The sequence below is a fragment of the Schistocerca cancellata genome, chromosome 9 (genome assembly GCF_023864275.1).
Source record: "Schistocerca cancellata isolate TAMUIC-IGC-003103 chromosome 9, iqSchCanc2.1, whole genome shotgun sequence".
Taxonomy (NCBI): domain Eukaryota; kingdom Metazoa; phylum Arthropoda; class Insecta; order Orthoptera; family Acrididae; genus Schistocerca; species Schistocerca cancellata.
The window spans coordinates 192,098,311-192,114,343 of NC_064634.1; the positions used below are offsets into that span (position 1 = coordinate 192,098,311).

Consider the following 16,033-nt stretch of genomic DNA (forward strand, 5'->3'; position numbering starts at 1 on the left):
GCTTAGTTAAAATAATTGGGAAGGAATTTTAGATTAAAATATGTACAACTTTAGATGGATAGAAACAATGGTTCTGTAACTAGTGAAACTTTCTCTGTTGAATTTTCATATCCGCATTCCGTACCACTTGGAGTTTAATGCGAAAGTTTACAATTATAGGCCTTGAAAGGGAATTATTCGAGTATGTGTATGTGAAAATTGTCGAGTGTGAACGCTAAGGTTTAGTAAACATGTAACATTAGGAATACTAACATAGGTCTAATTCGTACAGAAACATCATCTACATCATGAAAGTACACGTATGTGTAATATTGCAAAATTTTCTTAGAGAATGAACTATTTTTGGTCTCTTGCTTTCGTTTTAGGTTCTTCTCTGATAAAAGCGTATTGAAAGCTAAAGCAGCACTTACTTAAATTGGTAAAATTGACTATTTGAAGATCAATCAGGAAATCACAGTTTTCAAAGCTACTGAGACCGTGAACGGTTTTTATTGCCCTCCCCCCTCCCACCCCCACCCCCTCCCTATCTTATTTTAGAGGTTGTTTAAGTTTTCTGGCCTTTCACATTCGACAAAATCCAGTGTTTACATACCAGAACAGATTCTGGTAGAAGAGGTTCAGGTATTAGTGTCTCAACTGCCAGTTTGCGTTCATGCTTATTCTCATGTAGACTCATTGGCTTTTGTACCTTGTTACATATTGGTTTTGGCAAGCGGGCAGCTAGAGGTTACTGCATTTCACACTCTTGAGATGAAATACCATGGTATGATTTTTTAATTAAAATAAATTCTTCGATTAACTGATGTAAATAAAATATGCACCTACTATTTCGCTTTTAAATAGTGTATTTTTTCCGTTGTTTCAGTTCCCTGCGACCGAACTGCACGTTGGAGGAACAAGACATACTAGCACGAGTTGTATGAGATAGCTTCGTCCGTAAAGGATTTGACAGTGTATGGAAGGAAGGTAAGAGATATATATATATATATATATATATATATATATATATATATATATATATATATATATATATATATATATATATATATATATTGCTCGCATAAACTAACATACACCAAACTTCAGAGAAACTAACTGGCTGCGGCCATTCCTGGAGACCCATGCGTTGGACTGTCTGCCGTAGTAACTACAGACATTTTCGTCATAGAAAAGAATTTATTATCAATACCGCAAAAATAGAATACTTCCAGTTTGCCAAAAACTATCACGTACGCCTCCATAAAGTCTTCGAGTGAGCAATGACCCCTTTTTCCTACTTACAATGAGACGGCACGACCGTGAGGTCGGGGATTTGTCCGCAATTTTGTGTGGTGAGAGGACCCCCAACACCTCACGTGGTTAAAATATTAGGACGCACTACCCGTAAAATCCCGGGAAAAATCGATCCAAAGTTTCTTAGGTGCCTTATGAGAATAAAATGTTAGTACACTGCCGATCCGCCGCCTGGCCTCGGTGTTTAGGGCTCGGATTCTTACGCCAGAGGTCTCGTGTTCGATTCCTCCCCTGGCACTTTTTTTTCCTTCTGTTTCATTTTCTTTGGTTATTCCACCAATTATTCAGGAAGTTTCCCAAACCTACATTATCTTTAATAAATTAGTTACATTATTGAATAAAAATTATTTTCTCTTTGTCCAACAACACAATTCATGGCGGTGGGTTTTCCATTTTTCATTGTAAAGTATATGAGGAGAAACATTGCCTTTTTAATCAGAATAACTGAGTCGATTGGGAAACATTCAATTTTTATACATATAATAATTATAAACAAGAACCGCAGTGGTAATTATCGTAAAAAGAAACAAAGCAATAATTTTTGCGACATCTTGCGCAACATATAAAAGCGGATTTTTTACAATCTCAGGGCGTTTGCAATAAATCTGTACAAAAACATGCCCCATTAACATTTACGAAAATGCTTCGAGTTTCTGACAATTTTGAGGCAAACCAGGCATATTAAATCATGTCTCGGAATATTGGTGACGATAATTGATGGTGAATTATAGAATGAATTTTTATACAGTCTTCCCGGGAATTAATTTCATGATTCTCCTGTAACAATGCGCTGCAATTTTGCAAGCAACAGAAGGAAAAAGAAAGTGCCGGAGGAAGAATCGAACCCGAGATCTCTGGCGTGAGGGTCCGAGCGCTAACCATGTAGGCCAGACGGCGGCACGACAATGGACTAACATTTTATGCTCATAAGGCACCTAAGAAACTTTGGATCGATTTTTCTCGGGCTTTTCCGAGTAGTGCGTCCTAATATTTTAACCACGTGAGGTGTTAGGAGTCCTCTTTCACGACACACAATTGTGGACAAATCCCCGACCCCACGGTCGTGCCGTCTCCTTGTTAGACGTTAATATAAATATCCTTCATATCATTGAGCCGTGTCTGGTGCTTCAGCACCAGTCCAGGACAGCATACAGGAAATGATCATCATCCGTAAAACGTTTAGCAAACAGATATTGAAAAAATAAAATAGTCTGAAAGCTCCAGGTCGACATTGCACGGAACATAGTAACATGTCTCTCCGTTGAATCACGTATGACTATGTGTTCACCCATTGTGAAACAGTAGCTCTGGCCGAACTCATGTCACATTTACTACAGACTACGACAATAATATCCTGAAACGCCTGGGACGTGTTATTTTCCTACTGCAAAAACAGCGTACACAGTCTTTGACGTCGCTTCACTCTTGCAGCGTTTTACTCCGTCCACTGTCGGATCAGAGGTGCTGATTGCGCTAGTCACGCCTCATCTAATTACTGAACACAGAAAGCGAAAGGTTGTCAGCCTCAAAACAGCTGCGCATGTTCTGTGCACAAACTTTCCTTACTTCACGAATGACACATGAACAAGTGATAAAAAATTACATATCAAACTCTGTGTTCAAAGTATTGATGAAAAAGAAACATTTCCATCGTAGTAGACTTTTTAAACAATTTTTTGTGAATGAATGGCGATGCAAGGTGACTTGACGTAGTGATGCATTATGTACTCTTTTTGCGGTATTCTGTGTTGCAGTCGAAAAGAATTTTCTAAGATTGACAACCGCATTTCATATTTTCGTTAAAAGATGCCTGCGATCAAAAATTTCCGTGTTAAACTTCCAATCGAAGCAGGTAAATTTCGGCTTATTCTCGTCACTTCCATCAGCGGAGAGCTCCAACACGAATTAAATTTTACGGATGTGTGTATCGTGTATAAAATTTTGCTGTGCATTCTGCTGTGCTGAAACTTTAGTACACAGCTTTATTATAAAAACCGCAAACATCAACGATTAAGCTTACTCTGAAATGCCTGCATGTCATTAGAATTTGATCAAGAGAAATGAGTATCGGATATAGTATGTAACGCTCGCTCTGAGTATCTCGGGAAGTCATGGACGTTTCTGAAACAAATACGATTATTCTTTGTGTGGTACGAAAACCATGTAATTATGTGACTAGAGTATTCGTGGTGAGAAAGATTGTTGGCGTGCCTTGTATTCTAGAATTAATGCAACCTTTACACCCATTATATGAAAACTATGTTCGAGGAAGTATATCCTTTGGCTTTTACTGGAACGTCGCCTATCAGTATTTCGTGAGAGTTTCTCCCCGATGAGCAGCTTCAGTCTGAATGTTACTCTCCATTCTTCCAGTCATACGTGTGAACTTAGACGCTTTTGAACCACATAGTGAGATCTTCGTTGTTGCCTACATTGCCTTCGTTTACGGCTGCTGCGTAAACAGTAGTGACGTTTTTCATTCCACAAACACCTGCGTTCTGGTAGCTTTTCTTGCACTTTGCGTACAATAAAAATGTCACACTAATACAAGTGTAGAGAAAAATCTGGGAGTCGCATCGTTAAAATTTCGACCGTAATATTGTTGTGCGGCACCTAAATGTTGTAGGGATACAAAAAAGTTTTGCTTTTAGATGCGAGTTCCTAAGTGCTCTTATTTAACGGAAAACAAGTGTGTACTACGTTACTTCTCCGTACGCCGTATGTCAGGTGTATCTGTTGGGATGTTTCTGTATTGTTTCTAAGTTCCGTGTTCTGGATGATAACTGTTTTTGAAGGATGGTAATGATTGGTATAAGGCCCGTTCACGTCTTATCCATCGCCCTTTTCTGTATTTTTACAGTATTTTAGGGTGTGGAACGGAGGGGTGGGGGAGGTTGAAGTTTTATGTCTAGTCGACGTCGACATCATTAGAGATGGTGCAGTAGCTTAGTTGAAGTGGATGGGTGAAGGGAACTTCTTAACATTCGCCCAGAACAGACAGTTATAGTATATCTAATTCAGAATATGAATGTGAAACTCAGCGAAAACATATTTACAGATGTTAACGATCTTTTCAGTCTTTATGTAGGTAATCTGGACATTTTATTTAATCTTTCAGAAACAGGCTAGATGCCCCGAGAGACATTGCTGTTTGGACGCGCTGTTAAGTGGTCCATTGTCAAGTGTTGCCTGACCCCTCTCAAAATTCACAATGCTTATTTTCGAAGGTAACTTTTCGGGTAGCTGTATTCCCCAAAAGCTCAAAACCATGCTCTACGAGCAAAAGACATTTTTGGCAGTCAGAAAATCGTCAGGTTATCTAAATTCTGCCTCGACGGCTCTGATGAACACCGTTTGAACCGCGGCCTGCGCCTACCGGCTTAGCTCAAAACGAGCACCCCAACTATCGGGAGTACACAGTCCAGACAGTTGCCTGGAACACCAGATTCTCCGGCTGCTACAGTCTTGATTCGCCTCGCGTTACGCTTAATCTCAGCGATGGTGTCAAAGCGTGATTACAATCAAGGACTGAACCACAACGCTACTTAAAATAAGAGTCGACTACAAACTCAACATACATTTTGCTTCATAGAGACCTGCGAATACTTTTACGAGAGGGCTTACGCATGTAATGAATTTGAAAGCACCGAAATGAGCGGCAATAGTGCTGTTACTATAGAGAAACATTAGTTAAGGATCCGCCTGTTAATGCTTGCCGACAAGGGAAAAAAAAGAAAAAAAAAAGAAATCATGAAACATACATGAATGTAGAAATCAGGCATTAAAGTGAGGCCGGTTGACAGATTCTGTACAGTGATAAGACACGGTTTGTAGAACGTTTGAGATTACCTTAGAGGCGGGTTAGAGGCGCCTGTACTCTGGAAACGGTAGTAATTGCTAGTTACCGTCGTGATTCTTATGTGACTAATTGTCGCTACCAGAGAAGCAACAAGATTCTAAGCGGTTTTTCTTGACTTAAACGGTAGCCTTCCGTGAACTTCTGAGGCCTTAGGCACGCAGATAATGTGTGACAACATGGCGCCTAAGCTGTAGGTCCATGTGGGCTGGAGGCTGATTGTACTTAACGGCGGAAGACACTTGTTGTCTCAACAAGATTAATCAGTAAAATGAGAGCGACCGCTAATGTTGGATGCTATTTAAAACCTTTGGCAGTAAGCAAAGGTATCCTTAGGCATGGCCCAGGGAACTTTGGTAGGACCCTCTTGGTCTCGATATATTACGACGGTGCACAAGTTCATAGAGTTTTTGTTTTGCATGTTGGTATTCCGTTTGCTAAGGATTTATTTATCGATTGCCAGTTTTTATTTGTAGTGTCCTGTTGCTATTTGAATTAATATACCTTCATTTGGAGATAGGCCACGGCCTTGCCGCAGTGGACACACCGTTTCCCGTGAGATCACCGAAGTTAAGCGCTGTCGGGCGTGGTCGGCACTTGGATGGGTGACCATCCAGGCCACCATGCGCTGTTCCCGTTTTTCGGGGTCCACTCAGCCTCGTGATGCCAATTGAGGAGCTACTCGACCGAATAGTAGCGGCTTCGGTCAAGAATACCATCTTACGACCGGGAGAGCGCCTCCTATCTGCATCCTCCACCGAGGATGACACGGCGGTCGGATGGTCCCGGTAGGCCACTCGTGGCCTGACGACGGAGTGCTTTCATTTGGAGATAACGAGTGCAGATGAAGACGCCAGAAAATGTAGCGTTAAGTGGAGAAATCGGAGCATTTCCGACTTATTCTTCTGTCTGAGTTCAGTAGAGGGGTGACAGCAGCGGAGGCAGCCAGAAACATTTGCGTCGCGTATGGGGATAACGCCGTTGGACAGAGCACGTCAAGAAAATAGTTTTCTCATTGTAAGGAGGATCGTTTTAACATTAGTGGATGTCCATGTTAAGGAAGATCTTCGGGGTTTGGTGAAGATCGTTTAAGCGCATTAATCCACAATGACGGACGTCACTGTACTTGAGAACTGCAAATGTGACGAACTTTTATCATTCCTCCATCGTACGACATTTGCTTGCAACGGGGAAGGTTTAAAAATTGGGTCTGTGGGTACCGTAAGCTCTTAAGTTAAAATAACAAAACTCAATGGGTAGCCATATGTGCATCTCTGCTTGGCTCATGAACAACACCGATCATTCCTATGCTGTTTCGTTACTAGTGGCGAGAAATTATCTCTTCATGCTACCATAACGAATAGAAAGGAATGGTTGCGTACGAAGACCTGTACGCATCGACAAAAGATAATGTTATGCATCTGATGGAACAGCGATAGTGTGATGTACTACGAATTACTTCCCAAAGATGTAACGTCACTGCTGACATTATTTTAATTGACAAAAACAAAGACATCATGCAGATGAAGTCCAAGAACAACGACCAGGAAGACTGCGTAAAGTGATGCTACTCCACGATAACGCCCGCCTGCATTCTGCTAGGCTGACGAAAAACACTGTGCAGGAGTTGAGTTGGGACCGCACGGGTCCATACAGGTCCGTGGCTGCTAAATGACGTAATTTATCTGAAATGATGGGAAACAGCTGAACAACGCCCACCTGATCACTTGCTCTTGCGCCCTCAGATTTTCATCTTTTCCGCTTTCTATCGAACAACCTTCCTTTCCGGATGAAAATGCGCTTCGAACATGGTTCGACGAGGTCTTCCCCTCAGAATATTGTGATTTTTACAGTTACGGAATCGAAAAGTTACGCCAGCGTTGGCAGACTGTTGTAAATGGTAAGGAAAATCCATTATTGATGGCTATTAACTATCTTTTGTGTGTATCTATGGTGTTTATTAAACTTTTGGAAAGACGCTATGAACTTGTGCACCATCCCACTACAAAAACGACGTGGCGTGTAGGATGAGCGGCGGTCTGCGACTCTTTGTTGATGACGCTGTAGTGTACGGGGCAGTGATGTCTTTAAGTAACTGCAAGATGATAAAGGATAATTTGGAAAGAAATTCTTTTTAGTGTGATGAATGACTGTTCACCCTAAATGTGGCAAAAACGTGAATTAATTTTGATTATTAGGGAAAACAAAACTTTTAATATTCGAATACAGCAGTAGTGGTGTTTAGCTTGACGGTGTCACGTCGATTAAATATCTGGGTGAAAATATCTAAGCGATACGAAATGGAACGAGTACATATGACTGGTAATAGGGTAGATGAATGGCCTACTAGGTTTAATTGGAAGAACTCTAAGAAAATGTAGCACATCTATAAAGGAGGAATCGTACGGAACACTTGTCCAGTCCATTGTTGATTACTACTAGAGTGATTGGCATCCCCATCAGATGGAATTAAAGGAAGACAACTAAGTAGTTCAGAGGTGAGCTGCTAAATTTGTTACCGGTAGGTTATGTGAACTCCAGTGGGAATCTTCGGAAATAAGACGACGTTAATGTCGCGAAAGACTATTGAGAAAGTTCAGAGCAACAGCTTTTACGACACACTGCAGATGGCATGAAATATATTCGCATTTGCGAATATGTACAGTTATCAGCTGTGTAATGTACTGATGACAGTGAAAATTTGCACCGGACCTGGATTCGAACCCAGATTGTCTGCTTGTCGCGAGGGATTCCCTTACTATTAGGCTCTCCCAGAACGACTCAAGACAATTCATATGTCGCCAACCATGTGTCTACAACCTGCACACTTACATTCATTATGTATATTCGTAGAGGGAGACATGTTTTCATTAATTAATTGGAATTATCTTGCCCGATGTCAGCGGATAAATACGGTGTTGCAGTGCCTGTATAATTTGTGCGTGCATGTCCGAATGAACTTTTCTTCGTACTTAGGAAGAACACAGGCTTTGCAATATCACAAATATCGTATACTGCAGAACGATCCATTGGCACCAACACATATTTCGCGAAGACGAGACATATCAGGGCCCTTACGGAAGTATAGAGTCAGATGTTTTACCCTCGTTCCATTTGCCAGTAGAACATTATTTTATTTATTTATCGTATGCAATACAGACACATAAGAAACAGACAAATCACTAATATAACAAACGTTAATAATTGCAAACCAACATTACTAATGTAACAAAGTTTACGGATTACAAACAAACATCAAGTCCATTAATATAATATATTGACTCTGGAGTTGCGAGCAGGAAGTCGTCGGGGCTCCCATTATTGGCTCTTCTGGAACACTCCTCAACAATGTGGCTGATGGTCTGACTTTCTCCGCAGTCACACTGAGGGGATGGTATTTTGCTCCATTTATACAGTGAGTAAGCACATCTGCCATGACGAGTTCTAATCCTGTTTAGAGTGGACCACGTTTTGCGTGGTAGGTCAAAACCAGGTGGCTTTTGTGTGATGCAAGGCATGTTATGATTTTGCCATGTTTTCCATTTTTCAGACCATGCGTTTGTGATACTGAAACCTTCTTGTAAACTGTTCTTGTTGGCGGGTTCCTAGATCGAAGCCTATTACTGTTTGCAGCCTCAATGTCTTGGTGGATTGGCAGGCTTCGATTTCCCATGATGTTTTTGTATTCACGTACAAGGGCGTCAGTACGTCGCAGGTGTGGCGGCGGGATGTGGCTTAATATTGGGAGCCATTGCGTTGGAGTGGGTTTAATTACTCCAGAAATCATCCTTAGAGTGTTATGCAACTGGACATCCACCTTTTTTACATGTGGGCTGTTTAGCCAAATCGGAGCACAGTATTCGGCAGCCGAGAATACAACTGCCAAAGCAGAGGTGCGGAGAGTGGAGGCCGCTGCTCCCCAGGTAGTACCACAGAGCTTTTGGATAATGTTGTTTCTTGTCTTTAATTTTTTGGCAGTCTTTGTTAGGTGCTCTTTAAAAAATACTGTTCTGTCCAGCGTCATGCCCAAGTACTTAGGAGTTTTATTATGCCTGAGAACGGTGTTTTCAAATCGAATGTTGAGTTCCTTTCCAGCGAGTTTGTTGTTGAGATGGAAGCAACTAACGTCTGTTTTGGAAGCGTTTGGTTGAAGTCTCCACTTACGGAAATATTCACCCATTATCTTCAGGTCTTTCGTTAGGATATCCTCAGATACTTCAATTGTGCTGCATCTTGTAGCGAGGGCCCAATCGTCAGCATACCCGAACTTTCTTGATTGTGTTTCCGGCAGGTCTGCAATATAGAGGCTAAACAGCAGTGGTGCAAACACTGATCCTTGTGGTAAGCCATTCTTTAGTTTTTTGATGGAGCTGTAGTCAGTGTCCATACTTATTTGGAACACCCTATCATTGAGCATGCTGTCTATTAAGCGTGCTATAGATTTGAAGGGAATTACTCGAAGAATTTTGTACATGATGCCTTCTCTCCACACAGTGTCGTAAGCTGCTGTGAGGTCAATAAAGGCGACTGATGTTTTCAATTTTCTCTGGAATCCCGCCTCAATGTAAGTAGTGAGTGACAATACCTGGTCAGTACAACTTCTCCCTGGCCGAAAGCCTGCCTGTTCAACTGGGATCGCCCTGAACAATTCTGGGCTAATTCTGTTATATATAAGCCTCTCTAGTAATTTGTAAATTACAGACAGCAGGGCAATTGGTCTGTAGCTTTTTGAGTTGTCTGCTGGCTTCCCAGGCTTTAGGATAGCTATTACCTTAGACCGTTTGAGTTCTTGTGGGATATTGCCAGTTTGCATTATGTTTGTGAAAAATTGAGCCAGCCATACTTTTGTATACTTGGCACAGTTTATTATGAATTCAGGGTGAACGTTGTCGAAACCTGGTGCCTTTGTTGGTTTGCCATCTTCAGAGCTTTTTCTATGTGTTCGCTAGAGAAAGGGCGAGAGTGTTCAGTTTCTGTGGCTTCATGTTTTAAGATTTTGAGTTCTCGCTTCACTAGGATTGTATGAGTTTTATCCTTTGGTGTCCTAGACGTGTTAACTAGATGTGCAGCTATGGCATTTGGCCTTATAGCTGCTTTTTGTCGTTGTGCTAGTGGGCTGCTACCTAGTTTTCTCAGCAGTGACCATGCTTGCCTGTTAGATATTTGGAAATTGAGGCTTTCTACAGTTTCCGTCCACTTTTGTCTTCTGGCAGCATCCAAGCTGTGAAGCAGTTCATCCGCTATTTCCTGATCTCTGGATTCAAGGAAGCTCTGGTTTGGGACCATCCAGGGATGTATTCTTTGCGGTACCCTCTTCGTATGTGCTTCTTGGCCGTGCTTATCATGGTACCAACAAATCTTTGGTAATTTTTGCTAGTAGGTGGTATCCATCCCAAACATTTGTCCAGATCTGTGGAGAACCCAGTCCAATTGGCTTTTTTAAAATTCCATCGTGGGCGAGGAATAGGGGTAATTAGAGGAATTTTGAGTTCCTACCTCTATTATGATTGGACGGTGTTGACTGTGCGGAAAGTCGGACAGAAGTCTACGCGGGGCCATGAGAGGTTGGTCTCTGTTGTTGGACGAGACGAAGCACAGGTCAGGTTTGTATTCCTGTCTCCAGGCAGCTGATTTAAACGTAAATCGATCCTTAGCGTCGAATACATGGTATAAGTATTCGTCTTCTGCCCATTTTGCTAGTGCTTCTCCATTTGCATCATTTACTTCCACTGTTCATGATGACTATTGAAATCCCCAACGTATGCAGCAGGATGTGGATGAGTTTGAAGAACGTGGGCTGGCCAAGGTGTAGCAGGTGGCTTATAAATATTGGAGACGGTAATGCTTCCGATTTTTGTGACAACGTTATGAATGTCTTCGTTGGTGGATGTAGAAATTAGGAAAGCGTTTTCAATATCTTGTTTGACATATGTGGCTACTCCATAAGACCTATGATAGGTCGCTCCCAACAGTTCATAGCCTCTTTTATTTAGTTGTTGAACTGTATCACAATGAGTTTCCTGTATAGCAACCAAGTCAGTGTTGTCATTTTTTAATAGTTTTGATAGAAATTGTTAAAAAATGACAACATTAGCCAGTAGAACAGGAAAGGCAGAAATAATCAATAGTACAACGCACCCTCTATCGTTCATCTGTAGTGGGTTGTGGACTATATACCGGGTGATCAAAAAGTCAGTATAAATTTGAAAACTTATAAATCACGGAATAATGTAGATAGAGAGGTACAAATTGACACACTTGCTTGGAATGACATGGGGTTTTATTATAATCAAAAAAATACAAAAGTTCAAAAAATGTCCGGCAGATGGCGCCTCATAGGATCAGAATAGCAATAATTAGCATAACAAAGTAAGACAAAGCAAAGATGATGTTCTTTACAGGAAATGCTCAATATGTCTACCATCATTCCTCAACAATAGCTGTAGTCGAGGAATAATGTTGTGAACAGCACTGTAAACCATGTCCGGAATTACGGTGAGGCATTGGAGTCGGATGTTGTCTTTCAGCATCGCTAGAGATGTCGGTCGATCACGATACACTTGCGACTTCAGGTAACCCCAAAGCCAATAATCGCACGGACTGAGGTCTGGGGAACTGGGAGGCCAAGCATGACGAAAGCGGTGGCTGAGCACACGATCATCGCCAAACGACGCGCGCAAGAGATCTTTCACGTGTCTAGCAATATGGGGTGGTTCTAATAAAACCCCATGTCATTCCAAGCATGCGTGTCAATTTTTACCTCTCTATCTACATTATTCCGTGGTTTATTAAGTTTTCAAATTTATACTGACTTTTTGGTCACCCGGTATATTGATACAGACGTAGTCTAATATATCCAGTGAGACGTCGCTTTTTACAGCCAACCTAACTTAGTTCATTATGAGACGTTCGGAAGGACTGCTCGAACGTACTAACTTGTCAGTCCCATCTTCTAACTCGTGAAGCCGGCTCTCTAGGGCATTCTTGCGTTAGGCAAAATGTAAAACTGCATCTTTATGACACGCATGAACATCCTCATCAAGTGATGTAACGATCCGCAAAAGACACGGAAAAGTACCTCGATACGTACGTTTCATCGCAGCTGTTTAGTATCTCTTGTCTGCCCTTGCATCACACATAAAATTAACAATAAAAATTAAGCGCTTATTTTTGAATCTAGATTTTTGTGCTGTTTTTGACCTCGGCTTCCCAAACTCTAATTACTCTACTTATTAAATTCCACCACACCTGCATAATAAGGCATCACAATGGTACTGGATTATTCCATACCAAATGATCTTAAGTTTGACGACTCCACCTGGACCATGAATTTGAATGAACTAGAAGTGACCAACTAATCCATCCAAGAAATTCCACACATCTGACATTACGAAGCAAGTATCAACTTTGACTCTTCGTTTTGTTGGTTGCAGTGGTCGTGCCCAAGCTCTGCAAGTTGGTTCAGTCTATTCCCGGGACGACACTCGTTAAAGGCAGGATTGGGACCCGTGACGCACAGGCTGGCTATCAATAGGCCGCCGAGGCGGTCGCGGCGTCGATTCCCAACACTGCTGCATGCTGCGTGGCGAAGTTAAAACGGTCAGCCTTTTCACTGAATATTAACTCCTGCTCACAGCTCCCGTGCGTCACCTGCGCCGCCAGAGTATTTGCGGGCTGAAAGCGGCAGTCGCGACTTTATCAAGATAGCCTACTGACGTATCACAGAGATCCGCGCGGATACGGATACTCGCAGTAGCTACTACTTTGCGCATAGAACACAGCATATTGTTCTCAATGGAGAGACGTCTACAGACGTTAAAGTAACCTCTGGCGTGCCACAGGGGAGTGTTATGGGACCATTGCTTTTCACAATATATATAAATGACCTAGTAGATAGTGTCGGAAGTTCCATGCGGCTTTTCGCGGGTGATGCTGTAGTATACAGAGAAGTTGCAGCATTAGAAGATTGCAGCGAAATGCAGGAAGATCTGCAGCGGATAGGCACTTGGTGCAGGGAGTGGCAACTGACCCTTAACATAGACAAATGTAATGTATTGCAAATACATAGAAAGAAGGATCATTTATTGTATGATTATATGATAGCGGAACAAACACTGGTAGCAGTTACTTCTGTAAAATATCTGGAAGTATGCGTGCGGAACTATTTGAAGTGGAATGATCATATAAAATTAATTGTTGGTAAGGCGGATGCCAGGTTGAGATTCATTGGGAGAGTCCTTGGAAAATGTAGTCCATCAACAAAGGAGGTGGCTTACAAAACACTCGTTCGACCTATACTTGAGTATTGCTCATCAGTGTGGGATCCATAGCAGGTCGGGTTGACGGAGGAGATAGAGAAGATCCAAAGAAGAGCGGCGCGTTTCGTCACAGGGTTGTTTGGTAAGCGTGATAGCGTTACGGAGATGTTTAGCAAACTCAAGTGGCAGACTGCAAGAGAGGTGCTGTGCATCGCGGTGTAGCTTGCTGTCCAGGTTTCGAGAGGGTACGTTTCTGGATGAGGTATCGAATATATTGCTTCCCCCTACTTACACCTCCCGAGGAGATCACGAATGTAAAATTAGAGAGATTCGAGCGCGCACGGAGGCTTTCCGGCAGTCGTTCTTCCCGCGAACCATACGCGACTGGAACAGGAAAGGGAGGTAATGACAGTGGCACGTAAAGTGCCCTCCGCCACACACCGTTGGGTGGCTTGCGGAGTATAAATGTAGATGTAGAAGCCTGCCCTGATGCTGATATCCGTGGGAATGTCTGCGGATATCCACAGAAATAATTACTTTCCGGTTAAACGTTAATGGACTGGTTCAGTGCTACTGTTTTACAGTACTTGTTTTGTATGCAGTTGTTAACAAAAATGATTTCGAAATTTCTTGGCACATTAAAACGCTATACTGCCTTTCAAGGGCAAGTGTTCACCGACTGAGCTATCCAAGCAGGACTCACAACCCGCCCTTACACCTTCAATTTAGCCCACATTTCCTATCCAACTCTCCAGACTACACAAAAATTATCCTGCGTATCTTGCGGGACTAGCATTCCTAGAAGAAAGGCTGTTGTGGAGGAATGGCTAGGGGATTGTTTCAGAAGAAATTTTCACTATTCATCGGAATATGCGCTGATTTGAAACTTTCTGGCAGACAAACTGTTTTTCCTACCGGAACCCGAACTTGGCATCCATGCCTTTCGCGGGCAATTGCTCTACCAACCGACCTACCCAAGCACGAGTCACGAAGCTTTCTCACAGTAAATTTCCTGCATTCCAAACATCACGGAAGTTCTCTTGCTTATCGAGGGACTTGCATTCATGGAAGAAAGTGTATTCGGAGAAACGGCTTAACAACAGCCTACGGGATTGTTTGCAGAAAGTATTGTGGAAGGGGCCCGGAGTTGGGAGCTTTGCCTTTCACGGGCCAATGCTGTTCCGACTCTTCTATCGGAGGTGACTCACGAACCGCCCTAAAAGCTCTACTACCGTCAGTAACTTTTCTCGCACCTTTCCGAATTCTTCCTGGAAACAATCCCCATGGTTGTTGCTAAGCTGTTTCTGCGCAGGGCACTTTCTTTCAGGAATGCTAGTCCCGCGAGCTAAGCAGGAGAACTTCCGTGAAGTTTGGAACGTAGGAGAAGTGGTGGCGACAAAAATGAAGCTGGGAAGGCGGATCGTCACTCGTGCTTGGATAACTCTGCTGATAGAGCATTTGCTCGCGAAAGAAAAAGGTCGCCTCCAAATATCGAATCAGTGAGTCTTTTCCCGTTTATTCTAATTCTCCTTTCTTTCCAAATAATTTTGGATGCAGCCATGTGAAGGATTGATATAAATAGTTTAGGGGATATAGAGGTCACCCTACTTTATTCGTCTTCCAACGAAAAATTTCGTCGTGTGTTTTCGTATGGTTACAGAAACCATCGAGATATCACAGATGTTACGTCATACGTTTATGCGCCTTGTTCGGCCAGTGCCAGTATAACAACAGTGTGTCGGACATGATCAAAAGCATTTTGAAAATCTATAAAAGCTATGCATAGTGCCATTTCATATTCATCAGCTCGACTATAACTACTTCATGTAGAGTATGTATATGGTCTTGAAAGTATCTTCGGGTTTGCTGTCGGATCCTAAAATTAACGTGACTCGATATTTCGTCATCTTCAGAAAAATGCTGCTTCTGCTGATGGGTCCCGCTGAGAACTGACGCCAGGCTGCAAATCGACGTCCTATATTGGCCGTCGTTCAGTACACGGCGCATGCGCCGCCCATCACTGTTGCTGCCCTCCAAGACTGGGAGGTGGCGCCGCCCTTAGTGGAACACTGCTGGCAACGATATATCGCACTCAGGGTCGCGCCGAAGAACGTTCAATTTTGATGCGAGATAATATAGGCTTTCACGTCTTGCTAAGAGGAAACCCATTGTCTCTGATGATTATATTATCCGCCAACCTAATTTCAATCGCCTCTTTATACACACTGTTCCAAAAACCGGAAATGTTGGCAACTGCCTCAGTTTCATACGGTGTCACTCATTTAAGCAGTGTTCTGCTACTGCCTATTTTTCCGGCTGTTGTAGCCTCGTATGACGGCTGTGTTCCACACACCTGTCATGAACTGTGCGAATCAAACGGCCTTCCCCCATTGACACTGAATTTTGTATACACCGGGTTTCCTAAGCCCCAAATCATCTTTCAGAGAGCCGAGTAGTGCCCTAATCTTAGAATGTGGACGGAACACACTCTTAATGTTAAAAGTCCTTAAAATTCGTTCAGTCTTAAACGATATGCCTCCAGTATAAGGAAGAGAAGCCACCGATCTATATTCCTCTTCATGCACCTCCAGAGGTGGTCCAGACTCCATAGCCCGACGAATCTGCT

General features: G+C 42.6%; 1 long non-coding RNA gene across 2 annotated transcripts in view; it reads left to right on the forward strand.

Moving 5' to 3' along the window:
* Nucleotides 1-16,033, forward strand: part of LOC126100349 (uncharacterized) — a 529,383-nt gene that overhangs the window by 182,784 nt on the left and 330,566 nt on the right. For both annotated transcript variants that reach the window (XR_007522153.1, XR_007522152.1), the window contains exon 3: nucleotides 866-966. This is a non-coding gene — a long non-coding RNA (uncharacterized LOC126100349). The remainder of the gene's footprint in view (nucleotides 1-865; nucleotides 967-16,033) is intronic.